Source organism: Pan troglodytes, chromosome 17 (assembly GCF_028858775.2).
Source record: "Pan troglodytes isolate AG18354 chromosome 17, NHGRI_mPanTro3-v2.0_pri, whole genome shotgun sequence".
NCBI lineage: Eukaryota > Metazoa > Chordata > Mammalia > Primates > Hominidae > Pan > Pan troglodytes.
The window spans coordinates 33,830,866-33,851,328 of NC_072415.2; the positions used below are offsets into that span (position 1 = coordinate 33,830,866).

Below are 20,463 nucleotides of genomic sequence, written 5' to 3' on the forward strand. Positions count from 1 at the left end.
TCCTTGGCTACACCACCTAAAACCACACCCCATTCATCTGTATCCCTTTACCTTGCTTTCTTTCCCTTTCTTACACTGACACACTACGTAACTTTCTATCAAATCCTCCTGCGCTATAGAAGTCTGTTTGGATCTCCTCTAAGTATACGAAGAATGTAAACACAACATAACAACCCACATACTCTCTTCGTGCAAGGGAGCAAACGCCTTTTCCATCCTCTCTTGGAAGAAGGATCACACACAGATTATGCAGCCAGGGTGATTCTCCATGGTGGTGTCCTTCTCTTCATAAAGTAGAAATCCTCCTGGCAGCCTAAATCCCCAACCCATGGACAGCTTGAAATTACATACAAATGATTTCTTAAGCAAGTTTTACCATAACACAGAACTCTAAAATACCCAAATTTCGGATTTCAAATGGATAATCATAGACCCAGAACACAGTATTAAAAATTACTTTTAAAATGAGCACATACAGATTTAAAACAGCAGGGTTTCTCCACGAGGAACTAAGACATTGACCAAGAATATAAAAGCAAGGAACATAGTCATTCTGGAGCTTGAACCATTCTCAGGGCAGTTGAGGCTAGGTGGATCTGTCCAGCATTGGGCCTGGGAGCAGAAAGAAAGGGGAAATTGGGAGGCAAAGCAAGTGTGCCCTTCAGAAGCTTCCACCTCCCTCCCGCTTCTAGGGGGACCCCTCTCACTGACCCCAGCTGCCCAACACCAACAATGTCCCTTTCTCAGCAGTATTCATCAGAACCTGCTCCTCAGGAAGAAAAATTCATTCAAAAATTCAAAATGTTAGAAAATAACGAATCCAACTTATCAGTAAGTCTCCCAGGAGCTGTGTTATTTTAACAGGAGATGTGCAATTCATCCTTAGAAAAGGACCTCAAGGCGTGGTGCGGTAGCTCATGCCTGTAATCCCAGCACTGTGGGAGGCCACGGCGGGTGAATCACCTGAGGCCAGGAGTTCCAGACCAGCCTGGCTAATGTGGTGAAACCCCATCTCTACTAAAAATACAAAACTTAGCTGGGCATGGTGGCGCATGCCTGTAATCCTAGCTACTCAGGAGGCTGAGGCAGGAGAATCACTTGAACCTGGGAGGCAGAGGTTAAAGTGAGCCAAGATCAGACTACTGCACTCCAGCCTAGACAACAGAGCAAGATTCTGTCTCGAAAAATAAAAAAATAAAAAAATAATAAATAAATAAGAATATCACTTTATTTAGGAAGCTCTCCCTAACCCCCAAGACTACATTAATTGCTACTAGTTGGAGGTCCCATAATAAATACTCTGTACATGTCTCCATCTTGCATTTGCCACATTTTATGACAGCTTGTATGTCTGTAAGTTCCATGGGGGCTAGGGATATACCAAGCTCTTGACATGGAGCAGGTGCTTAATGAACATTGAAGGAAGAAAGGAAGGAACAAATGAATGAATAACTGCATCTGTTTCCCCTACTGGACCAGGGCACTTCAAGGACAGAAATGGTACCTTATTTACCTTTCCATCTGAAAGGCAGTATAGCATAGTCAAGGTAGGACTCTGCAGCCAAGATGCCTGGGTAAAAATCCAGATTTTGTCACTTAGTAGTGCTAACTGTGCCTCTGTTTCCTCCTCTGTAAACAGGAGATAATTAACAGTACCTACCTAATAGGATGTAATGATTATTAAAAGTATTAATATATTGAAAGTACTTAGACTGGTACCCACCACCTAGTATCATGTGTTAGTTATTATTGTTGCTATTAGTTGAATTCTCAGTACCTACCTAGCAGAGATTCAGTAAATGGACACGTTGTGTATCAGTCACAGATGGGCAAAGTATAAAGGTACAAATCCTCCTTTCCCTGAAATTCTGCCTATTTCATGGACACTGCTGGCCCTGGGCACAGAGGATGAGAAAGATGAGGAGGAGGTTTGTCTACTAAAGACAAACTCCACCAACCACTAACTTCACTGTCCAGTACGGAATAGTACTTTATTATATCATGTTCTGAAGCAGTTCTCATTTTAGTGGAATTTTTACCACAATTCTTTAGACGACTACCTCAAGTTTCTGATTCTCTTTAACCAAGAAGACTTAGTTCTTGAGTAGACAAGGTAGACAGTTGAGCGCATTTCTGTTTGCAACTCTTTTATTTGTTGTCTTAGTCCATTTGGGTAGCTATAATGAAATGCCATAAATTGAGTGGCTTGTAAACAACAGAAATTTATTTCTTACAGTTCTGGAGGTGAAAAGCCAAGGTCAAGGCATATTCAGTGTCTGGTGAGGGCCTGCTTATTGGTTAGCTGCGTCCTCACATGATGGAAGGGGCTAAGCAGCTCTCAGGAGCCTCTTTGACAAGGGCACAAATCCCATTCATGAGAGCTTCACTCTCTGGAATTAATCACCTCCCAGAGGCCTCACTTCCTAATGTCATTACCTTAGGGGTGAGCATTTCAACATAGCAATTTTGGGGACATACAAACATTCAGACATAACATTTGTCTAGTCTCATTGTCTAGTATAGATCTTAATTTTTAATAAGAAAACACACTTAAAGTAAACATTTGGCTTCCCACAACTGAATTACTACTTGAAAATTAATACTAGTTAAGTAACTCACCCAATATACGCAAAAGTATCCTGGAGACAGAGTGATATACAGGTGATTTGTCTTCAGTTGCATATTTTTAAAGCAAATAATGAGTTTTAGATTGATTGTTAAAACTTATTAAAAACAGACTAAAATGTTTACAATAAAACATTTCAAAGTAGATAAGAATATTGAGGCAAAGAAAATGTAAAACCTTACCCAAAACAAATTTTCCTCTTCTTGTTTGGATAACTCAAACTAGATGTGGGATCAGGAGATGCCTCAATTAGTTTAAATTTATTCCTATCTGTTGTAACGAAATAAGCAAGGTACGTATGAAGGTTCTATACACACAAACACATGCTGAATTCTGCCTTGTTCTTTGTTTTTCATGCTTTTGTTTAGCTTACTCTCTCTGTATATATATAGAGGGAGGGACCTGGTAGGAGGTGATTGGATCACGGGGGCAGTTTCCCCCATGCTGTTCTCGTGATAGCGAGTTCTCATGAGATCTGATGGTTTAAAAGTGGCACTTCCCCCTTCACAGTCTTTCTCTCCTGCCACCGTGTGAAGAAAGTACTTACTTATCCTTCCTTTTCCACCATGATTGTAAGTTTTCTGAGGCCTCCTCAGCCACGAAGAACTGTGAGTCAATCAAACCTCTTTCCTTTAATAAATTACCCAGTCTCAAGTAGTTCTTTATAGCAGTGTGAAAATGGACTAATGCAGATCCCCCCCACCACAACATTCAGCTGAGTACTCATCAATGTATATATGTGAAGCAACTACCTGAGGCTGGGGAAAAAACTACTCATAATGAGAGGTAACAGTGTCCAGTGTTCAAACAGATCCAATAACAATGTCGGTTTCCACCAGCCAGAAAGCAAGCCCCATGATTCACAGGACATTGGTAGAGTACAAAAGACTTTGGCTGAGGAGTAGGGAAGAATTAGTCCCGGACTGAGCAAACCCAGACCCCTGCTCCAGACCCACCTAACGAATTTGAAAAAGTAAGATCTGAAAGAATCGATTTGTTTTCAAGTAACTTCTTTGCATCCCAGAACAAAGCTCAGTAATATTTATAGGAATTCCAAAATATCCAATGCTCAACAAGATAAAATGTACAATGTTTGTGTTATGAACTGAATGTTTGTGTCCCCCTCTAAATTTATGTGTTGAAATTCTAACTCCCAATATGATGATATTTGGAGGTGGGGCCTTTGGGAGAAAATTAGGTCCTAAAAGTGGACCCCTCATGGATGGGATTAGTGCTCTTATAAAAAATAATGTGAGAGCTGGCTTTTTCTCTCTTTGCCATGTGATGTTGGCAATATGCAACCCAGAAGAGGACCCTCACCAGAGCCAACTGTGCTGACATCCTGATTTCAGAATTTCAGTTTCCAGAACTATGAGAAATAAATATTTGTTCACAAGCCACCTAGTTTATGGTAATTTGTTATAGCAGCACAAACTGACTAAGACAGTCTGAAATCTAATAAAAAATTACTGGGCATGCAAAGAAGCAGAAGAATGTGACTCATAGTAAGAATAAAAATCAATCAGTTGAAACTGACTCACAACTGACATTAAGGTTAGAATTGGCAAACAAGGATATTAAAATAATTATAACTAATAGATACATGAGAGATATAAAAAAAGATTCAAATCAAACTTCTAGAGATGAGGAGTACAATGTGTGAGCTGTAAAGTACGCTTAATGGTATTATTGACAGATTAGACATTGTAGAAGAGATTAGTGACCTTGGAGACATAGACATAGAAGCTGTCCAAAATGAAGCAAAGAGAGAAAGGAAACTGATTTAGTCATGGTTACCCAGACAGAACTGATAGAATACATATACATAGATACATGAGAAAGGACTGATCATGAGAATTGGCTCACTTGATTGAGGTTGAGAAGTCCCACAACAGCCTGTCTGCAAGCTGGAGAAGCAAGGAAACCATAGTATGACTCAGTCCAAGTCCAAAGGCCTCAGAACCAAGGAGGCTAATGGTGAGAACTCTGAGACTGAGGCTGAAGGCCTGAGAGCCCAGGGGGCTGTCATACAAGTCCTATCGTCCAATAGCCAGAGAATCTAGAGTTATGATGTCCAAAGGCACATCCCCACTCCATAAGAGAGAACAAAAATTCACTCTTACTCCATCCTTTTGTTCAATTCAGGCCCCCAGCTGATTGGATGATGTCCATCCACATTGAAGCTAGATCTTCCCCACTCAGTCCACCAACTCATATGCCAATGGCATCTGGAAACACCCTCTCAAACATTCCTGGGGGAGCCCAATCATTCCAATCAAATGGCAAGCCATCTGGGTTTCCCTTTCAGCAGAAAAGGGATGTGCTCAGTGCCCACTGAAGCACTGAGAATAAACAATGCTTTCCCAGGTACCTAAGTGTAACTTAATCCAGGCAAGTTGATACCCAAAATCAACCATCACAGAGACTTTTTTTTTTTTTTTTTTTAATGAACAGAGGATCAGTGAGCTGTGGGCCAATTTCACTTGGGCTAATATTTGTGAAACTGAAAAACTGGAGTTTTTTCAGGAGTTCCTGAAAAAATAAGATAAGGGTACAAAAATATTTGAAGACGGGAGGCTGAGGCAGGAGAATCGCTTGAACCTGGGAGGCAGAGGTTGTAGTGAGCCAAGATTGTGTCATTGCACTCCAGCCTGGGTGACAGTGTGAGACTCTGTCCTAAAAACAAACAAAATAAATATATATAACTATATATATATATTTGAAGAAATGGCCAGAAAATTTCCAAATTTTATGAAAATTATTAACCCACAAATCCAATTTTGAATTCCAAATACAAGAAATATAAATAAAGCAACATCAAGACACATCATGACTAAATTGCTCAGAAACGGTGATAAAGAGAAAAATCTTAAAAGCAACCACATGAAAAAAAAAAACCACACATCATATACAGAGGAACAAAGATAAGGATGAGAGCAGATTTTTTTTTTTTTGGAAACAATACAAGTAAGGAGACAATGTATCCATATCTCTAAAAGTACTAAAAGATCATTTGATAAGGCAAGCACTACCTTGATACTAAAACCTAACAAAGAAACTACAAGAAAACTACAAGTCAATATTGCTCATAAAGTCAACCTCTCCATTTGCAGACAACATGGTCATGTATGTAGAAAATGTGATGGAATCTATTTTTTAAAAATACTAAAACAAATTATTTTAGCAAGATCATAGGACACAAGATAAATATGCAAAAACCAATTGTATTTCTATACACTAGCAATGAACAACTGGAAAATAACTTTTTTAAAATAATGCTATTTACAATAATATCAAATATATGAAATAGGGATAAATCTGACAAAAGATGTGAAAGTCTTCTACACTAAAACTATAAAACATTGGCAACAGGAATTAAATTAGACCTAACTAAACAAACAAACAGATATAGCATGTTCATGATTCAGAAGAATCGATATTATTAAGATGTTCATTCTTCCCAAATAGACCTATAGAGTCAACTCACTACCAATCAATGTAGCAGAAGGCTTGGTTTTTGTAGAAATTAACAACCTAATTCTAAAATCCAAGGGACTTAGAATAGTGAAAGCAACTTTGAAAACAAAAACAATGACTAGCCTAGGCAACATAGCAAGACCCCATCTCTACAAAAATAAAACATTTAGCCAGGCATAATGGTGTGCACCTGTAGCCCTAGCTACTCAGGAGGCTGAAGTGGGAGGACTGCTTGAGCCTGGGAGTTGGAGGCTGCAGTGAGCTATGATCATGCCACTGCACTCTAGCCTGGGCAAAAGAGCAAGACCATGTCTCTAAAAAAAAATAATAAAAGAAAAGAAGAACAAAGTTGGAGGACTAATACTACCTGATTTCAAGACTTTCTATAAAGCTAAACTAATCAAGATAGGTGTTATTGTCATAAAGATAGATGTAGAGCCATGGAACAAAACATCCAGAAATAGACTCACATATAGATGGCAACTGATTTTTTACAAAGTCACAAAGGCAAAGCAGTGGAGAAAGGATAGTCCCTTCAACAAATGGTACTGGAACAATGAGATAGTCATATGCCAAAAAAATGGACTTCATGTCTTGTACTATGTTTAAAAATTAACTCAAAATGGGCCATAGGCTTAAATGTAAAACTAAATATTATACAATTTCTATGATAAAACATAAGGAAAAAACCTTTGACCTTGGGTTAAACAAAGATCTTATAGACCCAACTCCAAAAGTATAATCCAAAAAAATCAAATTGATGAGTTAAACTTCATCAAAATTAAAAACTTCTGCTCTTTCAAAGAATGAAAAGACGGGCACAGTCTGGGAGAAAATCTTTTAAAATCATATATCTAGTGATGTGATTAATTCAGAATATATAAAGAACTTCCAAAACTATATTATAAGAAAACAACTCAGTAAAAACCTGGGCAAAATATTTGAACAGACACATCATCAATGAAGACAGACTAACAGTAAATTAAGTGCATGAAAATATGCTTGACATCATTATCCATTAGGGAAATGCAAATTAAATCCACAATGAGATACCACTACATACCTATTAGAGTGACCAAAAAGAAAAAGATTGACCATGTCAGTGTAGGTGAGGATGTGGAAGAAATGGAAGTCTCATATACTGCTGCAGGGAATGGAAAATGATACAGACGTTTTGGAAGACAATTGACAGAGTCTTTGAAAGTTAAACATACACCTACCATATGATCCAGCCATCCTGCTTCTAGGTGTTTAGCCAAAAGGAAAGGAAATATATATTCATTCAAACACATGTGGATGAATGCTCATAGCAGCTTTATTTGTAAAAGAAAAACTGAAAGAACCCAAATTTCCATCCACAGATAAGTGAATATACTGTATAGGGTATCCGTATAATGGAGAGTGACTACTCAGCAATGAAAGGAAACGAACTATTAATATACATACACTTCAACTTGGATGAATCTCAACATGATTATTCTGAGTAATAGAAGCAAGATAAAGGACTCAGAGAGTACACACTATAAACTTTCATTTAGATGAAATTCTAGAAAAGTCAAACTAAGTTATAATGACAGAAAGCAGATTAGGGATGGGAGGGAGAGATGACAAAGGGGCACCAGGACCCTTTTGGGATGATGAATATGTTCACTATCTTGATTATAGTATTACACACATGTCAAAACTTATCAAATAGAACAGTTTTAGTATGTACCACATGTTGCATGTCGATTATACCTCAATCGAGTTGGGTTCTTTTACAATTTTAAGTTTAAAATTATCTGTGAATGATACTCTTAACCTTTAGCCCTTGGCTTTGGCCAAGATGCCTTCTCATGCATAATTCTTTGCAGAGAAAGCTACATCTCCTTCACTTATGGTGGTGAGCCAAGGGGTAAACAAATGCTTTAATCATTGTGATAGCCATAGTTCTAGCACTTGACTCATAAGAAGTACTTAGTGTGTGTGTAATAATACTTCATGCTTAGAAGTTATATGGGTCTAAAATTCAATAACGAACTATACAAATGTGATTCGTAATAAACTTAAAAGGTGACATCTATGAAGCATTGCACATCACAAAAGCATGTATTTCTTTCAAATATACAGAAGAAAATCAAGGAACAACTGAGCAAGGTCTACCCTGCAAGGGGTCCTGAGGATGGTGATCCAGCCAGTGAGTCAGAATCTGACTTATGCCCAGGAGCCAGCTACCTCAAAGTGCTGAGCACATCAAATTCAAAATGGCTGGTGAAAATGCTTGCCTCTGGTAGAAGAGCTGCAAGTAAATTGGACATCAGAAGGAAAACAATTTAACTCATGCAAACACAACTCAACTAAAAACAGAGATTAAAGAGAGCTGCTGTAACTCACACCAAATATTTAGCAGCTGCAATTTTCATTTTTTACTGCCAAGTTCAATTCACAAAAACAACAACAATATTTATTTAACATCTGTTATGTGGCAACAGTGTGGTAGTCATCTTTAAGGCTGTTAAGCATTTGAATAAATTATAGGAGGCAATGAATCTCCCTTCTAAGAAATCTTTCTCATTTGGATACAGAATGTGTCTATACAAAATGAAATATGCGTAGATCTTCCAAAACAAGATCTTCTTTGTGTAGCTCTTCCAAGACAAGATCTTATCTATGACTTTTTTTATATATTCAAGCTTTCATGGCCATGATACCTTACATAAAAAACTAATTGCAGCACAGTTCACAATAGCTAAGATTTGGAAGCAACCTAAGTGTCCATCAATAGATGACTGGACAAAGAAAATGTGGTACATATATACAATGGAGTACTATTCAGTCATAAGAAAGAATAAGATCCTGTCATTTGCAGCAACATGGATGGAACTGGAGATCATTGTGTTAAGTGAAATGAGCCAGGCACAGAAACACAAACTTCATATGTTCTCACTTATTTGTGGGAGCTAAAAATTAAAATAATTGAACTCATTGAGATAGTAAAAGGTTGGTTACCAGAGGCTGGAAAGGGTAGTGGTGGAGTAGGTGGAAATGGGGATGGTTAATCGGTTCAAAAAAATAGGATGAATAAGACTTAGTATTGGCTAGCGCAACAGGGTGACTATAGCAAAAAATAATGTAATTGTACATTTTAAAGTAACTAAAATAATATAAATGGATTGTTTGTAACACAAAGGATAAATGCTTGAGGGGATGGATACCCCATTTACCCTGATGTGATTATTAGGCATTGCATGCCTATATCAAAATATGTCATGTAACCCATAAATATGTATACCTATTATATACCCACAAACATTAAAAATAATTTTTTTAAAAAAATTAATAGGATATTATGTCATTTCCCCCAGGTCTGGCTCAGTAATTCCCCATGAACAATGTAGAGGACATATTGTCTAGTTAACTTGGTTAAATAAGGACTCAATGAATGGGGAAAAATGTATTTGGAAATTCTTTCCTAAAACTGAAATACCATGGTCATCCATTCATTAAATAGTCACTGAATTCCTACCATGTCCTGGGAGTGTGCAGTGGTGAACAAGCCAGACATGTGGTCTTTGCTCACATGAAGCCTATGGGGAGACAGGAGATCCAAAAATAAATATACCATTACACGTTGTAATTAATTGAAAATATTTGTGTATACTAGGAGGCAGAGAAAGCCCAGTGTGCTGCCTCACTGTAATTTCCAGTCTCTCCAGAAATAAGAAAGGCACTGCTCCACTGCCTTTTAATTGCAGCTTTTCTATGTTTTTGCATTAGGAGTAATTATGTGCCCTTGACATTTTTGTGCTCAGAGTGCAGCAATCTGCCTAACAAGCATGGCTTGCTTCTCCGGGGACATAACTACTGAGTAATTGGCAGGCAGGCCGGACTGACCTGCGCCACACACAGAGCCAGAGCCCGCTGCCAATGCTTCAGACCCAAGGGCTGTGCTCCTGGGTGCATAGCACAGAAAAGACTGCCAGGCTGTGTCAATCTTTTTAATCATGCTTACGCATATAGGTTAACCACAGTTATGTAAGCAGGTTCTGAGAAAAGGTGAGAAAGAGAATGGAGAGTTTTGCTACAACAGAGGCAGGATTCTGAATTTATTTCCAGCTGCCCATCTTGTCCCTCCTGGAGACCTAACCCCCCCAGCACCTACACACACAGCCTCTTTAGAAGCAACTATCCTGCCACTGGCTCAGAAAGCCTGAGTCCTAAGAATTCTATCTTGCTCCTAAGAAATCTCAAGCTTCTTTTGTGGTAAGTGGCTTAATGAGACAGGATAAGTGATAAACAAGAAGAATCATTGTATCATTTTATGTTTTTATCATGTTGTCATTGCGCTGGCTAAGTTCATCTTTGATGGTAAAATACTAACGCAAATTGAAGCTGTGATAAAAGGGCTTTCAATATGAAATAGACAAGACATATAACGGAAAGAAATGCTTCCAGAATGGATTTCCATAAAAACGTGGCAAGACTTTCTCAGTGCCATTCTTTAAAATCTCTGCTATTTTTCAACAAATGCCAGATGTTAAAGCATTTGCATAGTATCCCTTGGAGGGTTGGGTGTAAAGACATGCATTAATATCAGGTTAATAGAAAATATCTACAATAACAAAATGTCCACACACAGATGCTCAATAAATGCCACAGCACTTGTTATGACTAATTATTATGAAGTACACGGACCCCTTTTCATATCAAATAATTTACTAGACCCTCACTTATAGATCTTGTACTCCTACTTGGTTGAGAATGTATCAAAATAACTAAAAATGTCACTGTGAATTTCATTAAATCTTGTATAAAGATCGAAATGTAGGCCTCCAGCTGTGAAATTTAGAATCTCATCTTTTACTAGCCTTGACCAGCTGTGAGTGAAATGGCAGATCAAAGTTTATTTTTCATAAATATTTAAGTAATGTCACAATTAGCAATGCTATTCTAGATAATTATTTAATTTCACTACATATTATAAACTGAAAATCTATGAAAAAAATTATATACTAATTTAATTGTCTTGGGAAATATAATAGAAATGGACCATAGTTTGACATTAGATGTTTTGGTATTAGGTTTGTGCATAAATAATTGCTTTTAATGGCAAAACTGCAATTACTTTTGCACCAACCTAATGGTTCATATGACGTCACCAACAATCATCCAGAAAGCTTCATATTAATCTTAAATGAATTGTTGCCATTAACAAAGCTTTCTTCTCTGAGATTCAGCTGGAGAAGTTCATTCTGGAAAACATTTAAAACTGTTATGCACATGAATCTCTGAAAAGATATGAAGCTCTGGCAAAAAAATAAATGAAGGCTAAAAACAGAGGGAAACAATTTCCCAGTGCAAAAGATTTTCTATTATTTTCATTATTATTCCTTAGATGTTTTGGCTGAAGATACAAAAAGAAAAACAAATAGATATGTTTTCCTCAAAAACCATCACTTTATTTTTGTGCCATGGTTTTTGTTTAAAATAAGATGACAGAGAAGAAAATTATAGAGATAAAATCAATTGTAGTAACCAAAAAAAAAAAAAAAAAAAAAATCAGTTTTAGTAACCAAAGGAAATCAGTCTGTATTTCCAAAACCTTTGTGTGAGAGCCCATCAGTGTGGTTGGCAGATGTTTTACAAACACTTAGGGAATCTGTCATGAACTTTAAAGACCAAGAGAGCTTTTTCTGTTTGCCAGGAAATCTAGGAAAACAAAGGGAAATTAAACCCATTAGCCTAGTTTAACATCATGTGCTTCCCCCACTCGCCCCTCCCCTCATAGCCAGGGCTTACACACACACACTGAATGGTACTTACGTTCCTTAGGTATTACCAGTTGGCCCCGTTTCAAGGCTTTAAAAAAGCCTCATCACTATGCACCCAACGTTAACACTCAAAGCCCCGCAGGGCTGTATCTTGGATGGCTGTTGCTACTGAGTGTGATTCTCAGCAGATGAAATGCTAGCAGCAGCAGCAGCAGCAGCATCTATGAACTGCCTTATAATAAACCGCAACTTGGCTGCACTTAGTCATCACCAGGGCCACGCGCTGATGCGTGGACTCCACCCTCAGAGACTCTGATTTCATTGGTCTGGGAGTGGCCTGGACATCAGGATCTTTTCCTTTTTTAAAAAAAATAATAATTATTATAATCCACAAGATTTTCCTAATGGTTACATCTCACACCATGAAATTGACTTTGGTAAAATGTGTGTATAGTTCTCTGTCACTTTATCACGTGTGTAGGTTTGTCTAATCAGCATTGCAATTATGATACAGAACTATTCCTTCATCACAAAGATATGCCTTTATGGTATCACTTACCTGCCTTCTCTCTACTATCCCTAACTCCTGACAAACACTAATCCCGATAATTTTGTCATTTCAAGACTGTTAAATAAATGGAATCGGCTAGGCGTGGTAGCTCATGTATGTAATTCTAGCACTTTGGGAGGCCGAGACGGGTGGATCACTTGAGGTCAGGAGTTTGAGACCAGCCTGGCCAGCATGTCGAAACCCCATCTCCACTAAAAATACCCCAAAATTAGCCAGGTGTGGTGGCGCGCGTCTGTAGTCCCAGCTACTCAGGGGGCTGAGGCACGAAAATCACGCGAATCCAGGAGGTGGAGGTTGCAGTGAGCCAAGACTGCACCACTGCACTTCAGCTTGGGCGACAGAGTGAGACTCTGTCTCTAAATGAATAAATAAATGGAATCATACAGTGTGTACCCTTTTGAGATTGGCTTTTTCACTCAGCATAATGCACCTGAGATCCATCTAGGTTGTATGAATCAACAGTTCATTCCTTTTTATTGCTGGTATAGATGTACTACACCTTGGGGATATTACAAATAAAGCTGCCATGAACATTTGTATAAAAGTTTTTGTGTGACCTGCCTGGGCAACCATAGCAAAACCCCATCTCTGCCGGAAAAAAAAAAAAGTTAGCCGGGCATGGTGGGATATACCTGTAGTCCCAGCTACTCAGGAGGCTGAGGTGGGAGGATCGCTTGAGCCCAGGAGGTCAAGGCTGCAGTGAGCCACAGTCACACCACTGCACTCAAGTCTGGGTGACAGAGCAAGACTCTGTCTCAAAAATTTATGAAAAGTTTTTGTGTGGGAACATAAGTTTTTATTTCTCTGGCATGAATGCCAGAAGCGCCGCTGTTGGATCGTATGTTAAGTATATGCTTAGTTTTTAAAGAAACTGCCAAACGTTTTTCCAGAGTGGCTGTACCATTTTACATCTCCACCAGCAAGGAGAGATCCAATTTCTCCACATTCTTGCCAACACTTTTTATTGTCACTATGTTTTATTTTAGCCATTCTGTAGGTGTGTAGTGGAACTTCATTGTGGTTTAGTTTACATTTCCATCAAAATGAGTGATGTTGAACATCTTTTCATGTGTTTATTTGCCATCTGTATATCCTCTTCAGTAAAATGTCTCTTTATATCTTTTGCCCATTTTCTAATTGGATTTGGGCATGGGCCAGAGAGATGGAAGAGGGGCAGAGCATCGAAAACTTCCCTAAGTGTATCTACTATGCAGCCAAGTTTGGGAAGCACTGCGTCATTATAACTTCTTTATATAGGTACACTCTAAATGTAAGCCATTGCACTTGTGCTAATAATAAAATAAGGTCAGTGTGGGCACTGGCTAATTAAATATGCCTGTAGTCCAAGGGAAAAACACTGGAGATGCTTTCCATGACCTCAGGTTGTTTGCATATACTCATCATAAGGCTGGAGGAATGAGCCCTGCAGGGAATATTTCTGGAAATGTGGCCCAAATATCTTCTGCTTTAAAATCATGGCATGTGTATGTGCATGTGTGCACCTGTGTACATGTGTGAAAAATGGTGATTCCCCAGTCCCAAGCCCCATACCTACTAAATCAGGACTTTTGAGGATGAGGCCTAGAAATCTATATACATAGCCCAGCAGATTTCCACACACTCAAAAATTTGAGACCTATCTTGCTCAAGGAAGACTGGGGACCCAATCTCCACTTCAGGGCATAGGTGGATGCCTTCCTATTAAGAAATCAGTTGGCCGGGCACAGTGGCTCACGCCTGTAATCCCAGCACTTTGGGAGGCCAAGGTGGGTGGATCACAAGGTCAGAAGATCGAAACTATCCTGGCTAACATAGTGAAACCCCATCTCTACTAAAAACACAAAAAACTAGCTGGATATGGTGGCACACACCTGTAGTCCCAGCTACTTGGGAGGCTGACACAGGAGAATCACTTGAATCCAGGAGGCAGAGGTTGCAGTGAGCCGAGATCGCACCACTGCACTCCAGCCTGGATGACAGAGTGAGACTCCATCTCAAAAAGAAAAAAAAGAAATTGGTTTAGGCAGGGCACAGTGGCTCCTATCTGTAATCTCAGTGCTTTGGGAGGTCAAGGCAGGAAGATTGCCTGAGGCCAGGAGTTTGAGACCAGCCCAGGCAACACAGCAAGACCCTGTCTCTAAAAAGAAAAATAAAAAGGTGCAGTGGCTCATGCCCGTAATCCCAGCACTTTGGGAGGCCAAGGCAGGTGGGTCACCTGAGGTCAGGAGTTCGAGACCAGCCTGGCCAACATGGCAAAATCCTGCCCCTACTAAAAATACGAAAATTAGCCGGGCGTGGTCGTGGGCGCCTGTAATCCCAGCTACTCAGGAGGCTGAGACAGGGAGAACTGCTTGAAGCCAGGAGGCAGAGATTGCAGTGAGCTGAGATTGCCCAACTGTACTCCAGCCTGGGCAATAGAGCAAGTCTCCGTCTCAAAAAATAAAAAAAAAAAAAGAGAAAGAAAGAAAGAGGGAAGGAGGGAGGGAGGAAAGAAAAGAAAAGAAAGAGAGGGAGGAAGGAAGGAGAAAGAAAGAAAGAAAGAATGAAAGAAAGAAAGAAAGAAAGAAAGAAAGAAAGAAAGAAAGAAAGAAAGAAACCAAAACAGGCATAGTGGCATGTGCCTGTAGTTTCAGCTACTCAGGAGACTGAGGCAGGAAGATTGCTTGAGCCTAGGAGTTTAAGGTGTATGAGCTGTGATTGCGCCACTGCATTCCCACCTGGGTGACAGAGCGAGACCCCGTCTGAAAAAAGAAAAAAAAAAAAGAAAAAGAAATTGGTTTAGAGAAGAGTTGCCTTGAGCCAATTTGGGGCATAGAAATGCGTGTTCTACTTCTGAAATGTGAGGAACAGAGAGGGGCAGGATAGTGTGTTTTTGTATACTGCCAAGCTGTTCTTGAGAAGCAATAATTTGTAGTGATCAATAAAGATAACTAACATGTATGAGCACTAATTAGTGCTAGGCTTTCCCCACACACTAGCTCCCCTTGTTCTTATAACAAGTTAGAGGTTATTATATTCTCTACTTTGTAGATGAGGGAGCTGAGGTTCAGAGAGGCCTGGTCATTTGCCCAATATCATAGGACTAGCAGATGTCAGGCTGTTTTTCCTTCTGGAATCTCCCTTATTGTTGTCCTTAGTTGTCCCAAACTCTGGTTTTTATTATTAAATATTTTTAGAAGACCTACTGGAACCTCATTTTAAAAAGAAACTAGGCCAGGTGCAGTGGCTCACGCCTGTAATCACAGTGCTTTCAGAGGCCGAGACATTTGGATCACTTGAGGCCATCCTGGCCAACATGGTGAGACCCCCATCTCTCTAAAAATATGAAAATTAGCCGAGTGTGATGGTGCACGCCTGTAATCCCAGCTACTTGGGAGATTGAGATAGGAGAATTGTTTGAACCCAGGAGGTGGAGGTTGCAGTGAGCTGAGATTGCACCACTGCACTCCAGCCCGGGTGACAGAGCAAGACTCTGTCTCAAAAATATATAATAATAATAATACAAATTAGAAAAATTATTTTTTAAAAAGAAACTATAAGAATTTATAAAGGTATTTACACATCCCTGAATAGCCTAACTGATCATCAATTTGTGGGCTGAAATAAATGCTGCACAGAAGTGGTATATCTAATTATTTCTCTGGTGTAGTACTGCAGTCTGAACTGTAAGCATGAAGCTGGTTCTAAATAGAGACAGTGGAGCTCTCTGGAGCACTCAAGTGGTAAACTACTAAACAGTGGTAAAAATTCCTTTTATCCTGCTGCTCAGGAACCTGTCATTATGGGGAGAGTAAGCCACACCCTTTACATATACACATGTGGCCCTGGTATCCATTTACACAGCTGCCAGGTGAAAGCCCTTTTGTTTTCCAGCTTCTGTCCTGAATCATCTTGGATGACTGCCTCAGGTCTCTGTGTGGCTCTGACATAATTGATATTTTCATAACATACCCAGCTTCATTGTTCACAATTCTGGTCTGTGCCAGTTTATATGTTTGAGCCTCAGGTAAGTTGAGCGCTGTGGACATATGGGTGTGATGAAATGGTTTCCTCTCTTCCCTTTCCACCTTCGAAACCTAAGCCTTCCTGCAAGGCTCCTAGCCTTCCGGGTTTCCATAGAAATCAGAGCCTGAGGCCAAGTTTAAGGTGTAAGGCTCTATCCCAGAGCTGGAAGGGTGAGGGGAAGGGAGTCAATGTGGGGTGATATGAACCAAACTGGCCAGGGTGCCACAGAAACCACACCTGTCACAGCCACGCAGGACTCTCTGGATGGGCCATATGGAGCCACCACACTTCGAAATCGTCACAGGGGAGGAAGAGAGAGGAGCTTATCTCCTGACTCTCTGGTCAAAGCGGGTCCTCTGTGGATTCAACTCTCCCTCATTTTGGGCTATTTACCTTTTAAACAGTGGCAAAGCAGCCATCTTCTAAGTCCCCAGCCAGGGGGCAAGAAGCTTCATCTGAGTCTGCAAGTGCTGGGAAGAGCCAGTGCCCTGTGCTAGGGCCTGGGCTGCAAATGCCTACGGCTCCCCTAAGGTGGGCATTGTAGCAGCCATGCCTAAGCCCAGCTCTTAGCCCTCACCCTGTGGGGAAGCAGCATCTGCAGATAGTGGCAGAGAGAAGGTGAGACTGGGAAGCTGGAGCTCCCCACTGAGCAAGCAGCCAGGGCCCAGCAGGCAGATGGGGCTGAGCAAATGTGGGGAGGCCCAAAACTTAGGTCCAAGTAGTTCCCTTCCTGATTCTAATGTTGTATCGGAGTATCAGTCAGGGTTCTTACTTGCAAGCCACAAAAACTTACTTTAGCTTCCTTAAACCAAAAAAGAATTTATTAGGTGTACGTGGAAGAGCTTTCAGAAACTGAAGAGTGGGCTTATAGTGCAAGCAATGAGAGCTGCCAACTAGGCAGCAGAAACCGGGGCCCAAACACCACTACCGTGGGGGCAGGACACTTTCCCTACTACAGCCTAACATCACCACCTCCCAATGAGACCTCACACCATCAGCATGCCTCCAAAGAGCACAGGGGCTCTGATGTTTGTCAACTGCTCCCCCCAACCCCCAAATTCTTATGTCGAAGTCCTAACCCCTAGCACTTTGGAGTGTGCCCTTATAGGGAGATAGGGTCTTACAGAGGTAATCAAATTAGAACAAGGTCATTAGCATGGGCCCTAATCCAATATAACTGCAGTCCTTATAAGAAGGAGAAATTGGACATAGAGAAATGTATAGAGAGAAGGCAAGGTAAAGAGACATAAAGAGAAGATGGCTACCTACCAGCCAAGGAGAGAGGCCTGGAACAGATCCTTCGCTCGCAGCTCTCAGGGAAACCCACCCTGCCCACAGCTTGATTTTGGACTTTAGTCCTCCAGAACTGTGAGAGAATAATTTCTGGTGTTTAAGCCACTCAGTTCACAGTACTTTTTAATAGCAGCCCCAGCAAATACAATCCTGGAAGCCAAGGGGGAAAAGAGAAAGAGAATCCTTACCAATTTGTTGAACTTTTGCAGATTGCTAAGCACTGTGATGCACATTACCTTGCCTGGCAGGGCTGTCTTCACCGCCATGAGACCTGTGCAGTCACACAGCGCTCTGTTCTCAGAAGCACCCAGCACTTGGTTCAATGCCCTGCTGTTGTCATCTTAAAATTCTTCGTGATTTTTTAAACCAGGGACCCCACATTTTCATTTTGCACAGGGCCCCCCAAATTGTGTGGGTCCTGTCACCTGGTTATCCCAGTAATCTCGTGAAGTAAACAGAGACTGTCGTTACTTGTGTTTATTAATAACGAAACCAAAGCTGAGAGATGTTAAGCAACTTGATCAAGGTCAACAGACCTCCCCAGAGTTGGATCAAGATCTGAGATCTCTGATCCAGTGGCTTCTGTGTCCACCCAATTTTGAGATTCTGTCATTCTAGAACCTATGTAAAATGTAAGAAAATTTGGAGGTAAACCTTTACACAGCTGCCTTGCCTTCACTCGATTATCCTGTCTGAAGTTTAACACATGAAAGCAAGCTTGGGGTCTCCTGGATAGTCAAGAGATTCCTCTACCAGCCTCATCTCGGTCACTGGTCTGCTCTAGTCTACTTTTATCTGTGTTCCTATTAGACTTCATATCTGGAAAAGCAGGGTTCTTACCTGCCCAGGCCCCAGGTCAACCTGGCTTCGGTTCAGATAGAAACTGCTGACCTCAGGTCACTGGATTCATGTCCTAAGCCAAGGTCTGTGAAAAATATTAGGAATTAATCAATTAACCTCTTCCTTGATTCTAGATATTCACTCTCTCGTTTTTCCTGGGATAAACCAACCCTTCTGGTTGGTCTGGTATAAAGTTTCACTGTCTCTCCCATCTCCTTTCTCTCCTCTCTCTTCCCCCTTGAGTCTTTGCTTTACTGATGTTCTTCCATTAGGCCAACTGTCCCTTTCCCTTGACTTTCTTACCTTTCCCCAGCCACTGTTCCACCGCGGTTTTCTAACAGCCTCTCAGTTCTTCACAGCTCTGCCTCCACCATCACCACCACATCCTCCCATCGGTGTCCTAAGTAAACATTTCACAAAGTGTTGCTGCATTACTCTTGGGTTCTACTCAACTAGGTCATTTTCCAAGTTCATGAAAATTGGAATAGGTAAGAGGAAGCTTGGGGTTTTAAATTTATTAACCACAGAATGCAACATGGGAGGGTGAGGTGTACGATAATTCTGTTTTGTCGTTGCTTACTTATCCCCTGAGGCAGACATAAGTTGTTTGCGCACATGTCTTTTTTTGGACAACTTCTCACCCATTGTGTGTGGTCTTGTGGGGCTGTCAGCCCCCTTGGTGCCTTCCCATAGGACCCAGGGTGGCCAATCAGAGTATCCTATCCTCCAGTGATTGGCTCTAGGATTCCCAGGTGACACAAGCAGCACCATCAGAATCATCCTTGCCAATGGGGATCTAGAAAACTGGAGGGGGATGGTCTCTCTTCCTCTACGAATGGGCAAGCATGGAGACCAATGCTAGGAGGAAAGAGAAACTAAAAGAAGTGGGGTGGGATCCAGATTTAAAGACTCCAACTTGATGAGATCTCTAGTGATGGTTACTTGCTCACAGAGTCAATGGAGGAGACCAAATTGACCAGCAGCCATTTAATGTTTTAAGGGCAGGTGGTGTTGGAAAAAACTGAAGTTTGGCAAAGAGGAGTCTTGAATGCCCAGAGTGATGGTGCAAGATGGGGGCTAGTACTGTGCTCAGGATCTTTTCCTTTTTTAATGTATGGGGATTTCTGGGTTGTTCTAATGCTTGGGGGGTGCTTTTGGCATTGTGAGACAGGGATGCTAGACTCTTGCAATGTGCAGGACAGTTCTACAAAATGAAGAATTGTCCTGTTACTTGCTCTCCCTCTGCAGGAGAGAAAAAAACCAAACTGTAGAAAGAAGCAGAATCTTGGTGTCACTGAGTGAACATATGTATCCAGCCCTGCATATGCCTGAGTTCCACCCTCAGGCTGTACCTTTTCCACTTAAGCCTGTTTGCACTGGGTTTGGTCACTTGCAACAGAAAGAGAACTAACAATTTCACACACAGTGGGAGTTACAAGTGCTCTGCTCTTCTGCAATTGCCTTCCATAAGTCTCTAGTCCATACACTAAATTAAAATTCATATTAAATTAAATCCATATTAAATCTTCCATCTGCCCACAAATCTGACTATGTCATTCCCCTGTCCTAAGTTCTTGTTGGCTCCTCTTTGCCTAGAGGCTCCAGGTAAGGCACAGAAAGCCCTTGTGCCTGAGGGCTGACCACCTCTCCTGCCTCGTCTCTGGCCACTTCCTGCCTCACTCTCTATACTCTAGAACAACTGCACTGTTTGAGGATTTCTGCAGTCTCACTCTGCCATTGCTCCTCTGCCTGGAATCTACTTCCTACCTCTTTTGTCCAGAGTCAGCTCGGTCATCAAACCCCTCACAGGAAGCCTTCCATGACCCCCCAGCTGGACTAATGCCCCTATTCTGTGCTCCCAAAGCACACAGCGTATACCTCTATCTTATGACCATCTTACA

At 40.8% G+C, this 20,463-nt stretch overlaps 1 long non-coding RNA gene across 4 annotated transcripts in view; it reads right to left on the minus strand.

Moving 5' to 3' along the window:
- Positions 1-1,251: 1,251 nt before the first annotated feature.
- Positions 1,252-20,463, minus strand: part of LOC129137854 (uncharacterized) — a 31,440-nt gene continuing 12,228 nt past the window's right edge. The window contains exons 3-9 of one of the 4 annotated variants that reach the window (XR_010152056.1): positions 18,866-18,962; positions 18,563-18,647; positions 17,699-17,872; positions 8,246-8,381; positions 7,324-7,346; positions 2,620-5,302; positions 1,252-1,895 (exon numbers count right to left, since the gene is read on the minus strand). This is a non-coding gene — a long non-coding RNA (uncharacterized LOC129137854). Of the gene's footprint in view, positions 1,896-2,619; positions 5,303-7,323; positions 7,347-8,245; positions 8,382-11,905; positions 15,166-17,698; positions 17,873-18,562; positions 18,648-18,865; positions 18,963-20,463 lie in introns of all 4 variants that reach the window. The other 3 variants (XR_010152055.1, XR_010152054.1, XR_010152057.1) reach the window with 3 other exon arrangements.